The 9,132-nt window shown below is 29.0% G+C and overlaps 1 long non-coding RNA gene across 1 annotated transcript; it reads right to left on the bottom strand.

The window, feature by feature from the left end:
• Positions 1–5,858: 5,858 nt before the first annotated feature.
• LOC136090428 (uncharacterized) lies at positions 5,859–6,189 on the bottom strand. The gene is made up of 2 exons (XR_010643417.1): positions 6,047–6,189; positions 5,859–5,973 (listed from the first exon to the last, which is right to left on the bottom strand). It is a non-coding gene; the product is annotated as an uncharacterized LOC136090428 (long non-coding RNA).
• Positions 6,190–9,132: the final 2,943 nt, after the last annotated feature.

Below are 9,132 nucleotides of genomic sequence, written 5' to 3'. Positions count from 1 at the left end.
TTGGAAAATTAGCGTCGTAAACAGAAAAAGCGTTTTTTAAAATGTTTCGTAGATGATATTTGCATTGTCATTCAAATCAATTTGATTCCAATGGAGTAATGGTTAGTGATCTTTAAATGTTTTTTTTTCCTTTTTTATGCAACTATTGGGTGCTAATATTTTTATTCTAAATCTGAGTTTAAAATCAGGATTATAGGAAAGTGATCCAATATATCAGTTTTTAAGATACCTTATGGAATATCTTTATTAAAAATGTCTGTTGGAATGTTATCATCTATTAGGATAGCCAAGTTTATTGTTACCTTAGTGGGGCGATTAATTAAGGGTATAGATCCAGTTTCAAAAATTGTTTCTTAAAATTTTTTTACATTATGGTCATCGTTATAAAGAAATCAATCGTCAGCTCGGAGTAGTGTCGGATCGATACTTAAGTAATATTATATATAAAATTGTATTTATTTAATTTATGTAAATTAAGCATTATGTTAATGAAAAAAATTGTTTTTTATAGCGTTATATCGTAACGTTATATAAAAATGGTTTTTTACATTTACATAACTTTAAACTTTTATAAGTTAGTTGATTATATATTTATATACAATTTTAATAATTTTTTGATACGACACTAGTATTCGGAGCTGACGAATTCATTTTAAATTCCCCAATTAAAAAACATTTTTCTGCGTCACTTGTTTCATGATATATTGTAAAAACTAAGTGTGGAAAACCGGAAGAGAAATTTTAAATTCCGGCCGGAACAAGAATTATATTTATGTAATTTTTTACCTTCAAGATTGAAAGTGAAAGCCTACATTTTAGCATCGCGGCTATGTAATACAAATTTATAACCTATAATATATATATATACATACATATATATATATATATATATATATATATATATATATATATATATATATATATATATATATATATATATATATATATATATATATATATATATATATATATATATATATATATATATATATATATACATATATATATTTATCAGATCAAACTCTACGCTGATGACAGCAGAATTATCGGCGTCATAAAATCTGACCGGGACGCAAGGAGTCTGCGAGCAGACAGACAAACAGACAAAGCCATTAAATGGTCACATTGCTGGCTCATGACATTTTATTCTGAAAAGTGTAAAAGTAATGCATACTGGTTGAGGAAAAAAGTATCAAAACGAGACTATTTCATGCCTGGACCAGACGGCCTGCCACTTGCAATCGAAGTTACTCATTTAGAGACAGATGTTGGAGTTCTTATCTCAGATGATCTTAAACTTAATGCTCAAGTTTCAGCAGCTGTGGTAGCTTCTTAGGGAGGCTGAAAAAAATTTTTCGCAGCCGTAGTTTTTTACTGTGGAAACAACTGTTTACGGTGCATATTCGTCCTCACCTAGAGTTCGCTATCCAAGCGTGGTCACCGTACCAACGGGCAGACATAGAGTCGCTAGAAAAAGTTCAAAACCGTGCTGCAAAAACCATTTCTAAGATTAGGCATAGCACCGCCAAACAGCGAAGATTCATGTTAGGTCTTACGACACTTCAAGAAAAAAGAATAGGAGGTGATTTAGTTCTGATGTTCAAGTTCATGCGTGAAATCGATGAAATAAACTTTCACGTACCATTCAATCGTCCTTGTCGTCAAAGTATATTATGCGTGATCATAAAGACTTGCACAGCAAAAAGTACTCAATCGCATGCCAAGAGAGAAATTTTTCGTAACTTGTTATAAATAACTTGTTTCATTAATTTGATTCTTGTTCCATTTAAATCTAATATGTTGTTTTTATTTTTTTCTTTATAATTTTCATATTTATTGAAAGTTTTAACCTGTACAATATTTTTATTTAAAATTATTTCTTTGTTTTGTATTTAAAATTGAAATGTTTACTGTACTAGGCTTCCTATATTTTTTAACTATTTAAAATTATAGGAGACTATTCTATGAGTCAGGTAAAAATGATTTTTTCATTTAATTTTTGCAGTCTCTGTTCACACGTCTTAAAAAAAGGTGAAACAAAAAAAGTTCTGGTATTTCAGCATGAATTATAAAATTCGGGTTGGAACCGGAATGTCCTAAAAGTCACAAATTTCGAGAGGAATTCCGGCCGGAACGGAATTCCGGTACATCCCTAGTAAAAAAAAGGGTAGGTTTTCGCTCACGCCGTCAGGTGATCAATGAACACAGCTTAAAATAATGTTTTTTTATTTTTTCGAGTAAATGTTTAGTTGTTAAAACTTCTTTATCGCCATCGGAGACGCCTAAATTATTTCTCATATTATGAAAGATATTTTCATGAACATAAATTAGCTCTTCACCCCGTTTATTCGTTTTTCTTTCTTGTGGGATAATTCTAAAATGAAAAATATTGAAACTTGTCAAAATTGTTCAATGTAACCCATGTTTCAGTTAAACAAATGATGTTAAATAGATTTTTTTACTTTACGAATCCAGGGGGTGGGTGTGAATATGCATCCCCCCCCCACCTTCTCAACCAGAATCTGAAAGTCCTAAAATATCTTAGAAATGGACGACGTTTTTTTTTTTGGAAAAGCAAATGTGATACAAAATGCAAAAATATTTCAAATTTTCGTTTACATAAATGCAACATCTGTATTCAAGATTCAAGAAATATGGATGAAACACTTTTCCAGGCATGATGTGAACTCCCATAATTTATTATTTTAATACTATTGTCAAATGAGGATGTGATACAAAATATTACGGTTATTGGAGCTTGGAAACATGAAGAACCCAAATAACGGCCCCCTCCTACCCTTTGAGAGGGGGGACAGTATTTTTAACATAATTGTTTTCAAAACTTAAAATAAAATTTAATTTTATCAATAGAATTCAAATTTCATAAAAAAATCTTTTGGCGTTCAGAAGTAATGAACACGTACAGTTTACAACCCCCAACATTTCGGCCAATTTGAGGCAGCTGATTTTTTTTTTATCCATGATAACATCCCCTAGGATAAAAAAGTAATTTCAGAGTGGAACTCTGCGGAACTTTTTAGATATATTATTTAAAAAAACAATAGGAGAGAGTATGCACCCATGATCCTAAAAATCTATCAGGCCAATTTACTGAATATATGTTTTCATTTCGATCTCTAAAGTAACAGTACATAATAGCAAATTTTATACCTTAATTCAATAATCTTTTTTACCAGAATATTTTAAGTAGATTTAAAATTATAAAAACTAAGAACCCTCAATTGGGATCATGGGTGCATTTCAGTATGCTCCCTTAATCCTACCTATATGTACCCTTGATCCTATGTGTGTATACTTGTTCCGAGATCAAATTATACCATAAATGTGTAAGAATTATTTTTAAGTTGTCAAAACTATGTCTATAATAAATACCAATAAAGTTATTATTAATTTTACTACAAATTTATCTTTCTTAAAAGAAAAAATCAATGAAAAAAATGTTAGTTTTTACTGAGACTTGACGTTTTTTTTTTCATTACTTTCAAGATCAAGTTTTCTTTTTCTTGTCATGAAGATCTTATTTTGCGTTTCATATTTTTTCTTTTTTGACTGGGACTTTTTTTTCATTTCTTGAAGCCTATTTAGTTCATTTCGAACAGGGGTTTTTGTGAGTATTCGGGTACGCTGACGCTTACGTCCTTTAATGAACTTCCTTGATCCAGCTTTTGGAAACGGCCTAATTTTGACTAGACTTGCTTGATGAGAGATATTAATAAAAACACTGGATAGTTGACTTACAGGGTCAGATATAGGCTGAATTGGCAATACACTACAAGCTGGCCCTGATGACAGACTTGACATCAATGATTGATTAAAAGCTGGGGCATGAACAATAGCAGAAACTGGATCAACAACACCTGGAAATGAATTAGCAGTAATAGGTTCTGGACGATCTGTTACATATGAAGCCAAAAATTCATTATCAGAAAATACGTTAGGATTAAAGAGTTCAATTCCTGACACAGCAAATCCTGCAGAAATGTTAAACAAAGTAAAAGCTTGTGCATAAGCTTACCTTACAACTGCAGCTATATCATATATGGTCATCGGTCTTGGATTATTGTGGCGGTATTGTAATAACGTTTCAAAGGCCCATAAACTGACCGATCTAATGACTGTAGCTTGTGACTACAATGTGGTGGAAAGGACAGCATAGTTATGCCATTTTTTTTAGCTAAATCTAAACACACAATTGAAACATGGCTCTCATGGTAGTCAAGAAGTAAAAGTACTGGATTAACTGGTGAACATTTCAGATTTTGAATAAAATGTTTCATCCACTCAAAAAACGTTGCACCACTCATCCAGCCAAATGGGTTTGCAACCCCAACACATCCAGGTGGACCACCATTTAACATACTTCTTTTAAAATGAACTCTTGGAAAAATAAAAAATGAAGGGATTCAGTTTTCTATTGCATTAAATGCATAACAAACTGCCATGTCCCTCTTTCTCCTACCAATGTCCCTCTTTCTGCTGAAGTTATCCTTCCAACTTGTTTATCTCCTTTTTCAGCAATTACTTTAACTGGTTTTTGAACAGTTGTAAGACCTGTCTCATCAACATTATATATGTTTTGTGGCTGAAATTTGTGTCGATGACGAACATCTTTTAGATTGGTGAAAAATTCTCCAACTGTATAACGATTAAAAGCAGATCGTTGGTAAAGATTTGCATGGTAATGAAGTTAGGTTTGCAGACTGTACTTGGATTTACTTGACATTTCCTTACATATCTCTTAAGTGTCATTAAATTGATTCCCCTCTATATAGATATACAATAAACTGTACCACCATTAGGAACTGCATTAACAGCTGCTCGCATTTTATTTTCATTAACTTTACCTCTAGGTGGTCTATCGGTTTTTCTTTTTTTATATACATATTTAACTGAAAAAAATGATATATAGTTTTGCTATATTCCTAATTTTTGGATGAACATTTATAAAGATTTTTAATTAGCTACTTTATTAACAAACACACACATGTATATATATATTAAAAAAAAAACACAAAATAGTATAAAATCAACATTTTAAAGCTATATTTTGGAAGAAAAAAATGTATTTAAATACATTATGACATATTGTACATGTTACTTTATTGGTTAAACATTTTGTGTGTGTATGTATGCACCTTTGATCATAGGATAAAAGGTGCATAAACGCATTAGGATCAAAGGTGCTTACGGATCAAGGGTGCAAGTTCTCCCCTACTTATCGGAAAATTTATATTTTCACCTAATATTTTAATTACTCATTGGGCAAAAGCTATATTCAATATTTTAAGCTTTTTACTTTTGAAAAAGATAAAAGAATGCATAAATAAAACTTTATGATAAAAAAAATAATAAAAAAATCATCTAAATGAGTAAAAAAAATAAAAATTAGAAAAGTATAAAAAGTTCGCGAATTTTAGCGAACTTTTTTTACCTTCTACTAGGTAGGAAAAAATGCTTCTCTGACTAGGATAGTAGACACGAGAGAACCAAAATATATATTTTTCTTATCATTTGATATTTTTTCTAATAAGTTGTAAAAAAAAATTAATGAAAATGGCGTATTAAAAAAATTCCACTTATGGACACTTTTTAAGCTTTTTGTTTCATGGTGCGGCATAATAATATCGATAGCATCTTCTTAGTCAGTGTATTCGTAGGTTTTTCAAATGTTTTCATACTATCTTTGAATTTATTAGATTTGATTATTTTTTGTTTTTTCTATTCAAAAAATTTTATTTAATTCAGTAGAATTTTTTTATATTTTTTTGCGCAAGCTTCATTGAAAGCTTTCCACTCGAAAACTTGCTTAAAAAAAAAAAAAAAAAAAGTATATAATGTATAAGTACATAGGTATAAATATATAATGTTTTAAGTCTCATATATAATGGCAAAATCCAAAAACGTCTTTTTTTAGTCTTTGAATGAAACCATTTACCACCTCTAGGCGTTTATCTAAAAAGAAAAAAATTATTGTTATAAAGTTATTAATAATATTAAATTTTTTTAAAAAAAAGTGAAAAATTACCCAACGCAGCATTATGTGGTTTCACTTGAGCTATTGGAATTTTTTTCCTATTTTTACTTATATATATTTTTGGAAACACAGGACTCTCGTCTTTTTCTAGTTGATAATTTATTTTATTGATTGTAATATACTCCTTTTTTTTTTTTACTAAAAAAATGATTAGTTGATTTATATAAAAAAACCATGTTGTTTTTTGTAATAAATAAAAATAATGCCTAAAACAAGGTATACTCCTAGATCGTTAAACACTGTCAATATGGCACGTACAAAAACAACAGTTCCTAGAACAAAAAAAGCAGTTCAAACACAAACGAATAGAACACAGAGTTCAACATTGACACAGACTGAAAGTCAGTATTTACCGAGCAATTGTAAAAGAATATTATCGTGTTTACGAAGAACAAATAACAGATATAAAGATAATAAAACAAATCGTAAACTTGGAAGAGTTGGTAAAAGAATAAAACGCTGGGTTCATACTGCTGAATCATATGTCGATATTAAACATCAATTAAAAAAAGCAAATATAAGACGTAAAAATAGAAAGTAATTTATTGTAAAAAAAAATTTTATGATAGATATGTTTTTCTATCTTTTAAATATTTGAGTTTTCTTTTAGCAAATTCGTCGCTTGTTCGATTTGCTCTTTTTCTAAATTAAAAAAAAATTTTTATAAAAAAACTGTTTTTTTATAAACTTTTTTTATTTAATAAAAAATAACTTACTTTTTTTATTTTTTTCAGTTTTATCTTTGTCATCTTTCTCATGTTTTTCTTTTTCAACTGTTTCGACAACAAAATCTATTTCATTTTTTCTTCGTCTTTTTCTACAGCTTCTTTTTCTAGAGATTTTAATTTAAATAATCTCTCAAAAATACCGTCATCTTCTTCGATTACAAAAACTTCTTGAGGTATTGTTAAATCCGCAGCGTCAAACTCCAATTCTTGCTCTAAATCTTCGACTATTTTTTTTTCCATCGTGTTGATGTGATTTAAAATTCTTGTTCGAGCCATTTGATTTTGTTAACTAAAAACACTTTTTATGTATAAAATTTAATCACTACAGATTATTTTGAATAAAAGCTAAAGCGATGTAACTTAATGCAATGAAAAGAAAATGTTGTAATCCCCTCCCTCTCTGTGGTAGTTGGTGGTTTCAATCGCTGGTTGCTGTGCCTCTTTCGGACGAACGTTTTACTCGTTACAATGTGTGTTTCTTCAGATTTTATCACCTGTGAATAACAAGGGATTTTCAGTCAGAAAGAGGCCCACTGACACGTTGATCTTATGTTATATTGTAGATAAAAAACTAAAGTAAAAAATGGTTAAAGAAAACGGATTTTCAAAAATTGGTTGATGTGCCCCTTTTGTTTGCAACGCCTCGTATTATGTTATTATATATTGTGTTATACTGTGTTATTATATATTGTGTTATTTATATATTTGTTATTATATATTTGTTATCATACTACTTTAATATCATATCATAAAAAATACGATAAATTTATTTATATATTTGTTATCTTACCACCTTAATATCATATCATTAAAAATACGATAAATTTATTTGTATACTTGTTATCTTACATTTTTATATTATTGTTATGTAAAGTTTTTTGTGAATATGCTTTTTGTATTTATGACAATGTAAAAGCGGTACTTGACGATAAGACTATTTGGTTTTCTGCAAGTTTTCCGCGTTTTTTTTACAGTGTTAGAGTAAATTTATTATTTATGTAAAAACACTTTGTGATTTTTTTTTATTTTGTAAATAAAAGCTCCTTTTTTATAATCTTGTAGCTCTCATTGATCCACGTTGTCGAGTTACTCTTATAGTTTATTAGAGGTGTCTTTTGAAGTTACCTTTGAATATGCTAACAAATCTGGAACTTCTTCATTCGGTAATGGAGGTTCTGTAAGATAGTAGATAAATCGATATGTATTTAAAAATTTTTTCTTTATAATTAATTAGTTGGTTGTAGTTTTTTGTAGGGGTTTTTGTTTGTTTGTTTGTTTTTAATTAGTTTGAAACCGTTTTGCTATATAGTTGCACATTTTACAGTGCTAGCCTAAAATGTGTTAACTTTAAAGATTTAACAATTAAAGGGTTTTTGTAATGCATTATGTGGGCCATAATTTATTTTTAGGTAGAGTTCCTGCTGTTATAAATCATTTAAGAATTCTTCAAAATTAATTATTTTCTAAAAGCCGAAATGAATTATCGTTAATCTTCAATTCTTTAGTCATTGTTAAATCTTCAATGCTTTAGTTATATTATCATTAATTTCTTTGTAGTTGTTGTTGTTACTGTTGTTGTTGTTTTTGTTATATTTTAAAAGCTAAATACGCACCTATATACTAAAAGACAAAATGCTTTGAATTATCAGGAGAAAATGTGACAATCTTCTCTCCCCCTTCCTTACTCAGAAAAAAATAAATGAAATGTTTCCCGTATTTAATTAAAGGTATAGAGAATTAGTATAATCTACAAAATCAGTTTGTAATATTTGCAAAATTAATTAAATTCTTTATCGCTGCTTCTTATTAGGTAGGAGTGGAGCTCTAAATTCTTATTAGGTAGAAGTGGAGCTCTAAATTCTTATTAGGTAGAAGTGGAGCTCTAGAGTCTTTTTAGATAGAAGTGGAGTTCTAGATTCTTTTTAGGTAGGCGGGGAGCTCTAAGTTCTTATTAGGTAGGAGTGATAAGTAATAAGATTTTTAGGACCAAGGCATAAAAGAAAATACAAAAATATAATAAAAAGATACAATAAAAAGCTTGATACAATAAAAATTATATTATTTGGCAGATAAATTGGCCTGATCAAATAGAAAAGTGTAAAATATAACGTGTTTTCTAAATGATTGTCAAATCTGATAAGTGGGGTACAATGTTCGTTAATAAAAAAATATGATTTCTTATTTATTCATAATCAACTAATCATAGTTTAATGATTAACCCATTAAACCCTACATTAATCCAACGTTCCATTAATCCAACGTTCCATTAATCCAACGTAATCCAAAAAGTATAAATGTTTACTTTCCTTGTATTGTTTTGCATAACATAGCAAATGTTCGCGGTGATCT

The sequence above is a fragment of the Hydra vulgaris genome, chromosome 14, assembly GCF_038396675.1.
Source record: "Hydra vulgaris chromosome 14, alternate assembly HydraT2T_AEP".
NCBI lineage: Eukaryota > Metazoa > Cnidaria > Hydrozoa > Anthoathecata > Hydridae > Hydra > Hydra vulgaris.
The sequence above is the reverse complement of the archived record's forward strand: the minus strand, read 5'-3'. Positions and strand labels throughout refer to the sequence as shown.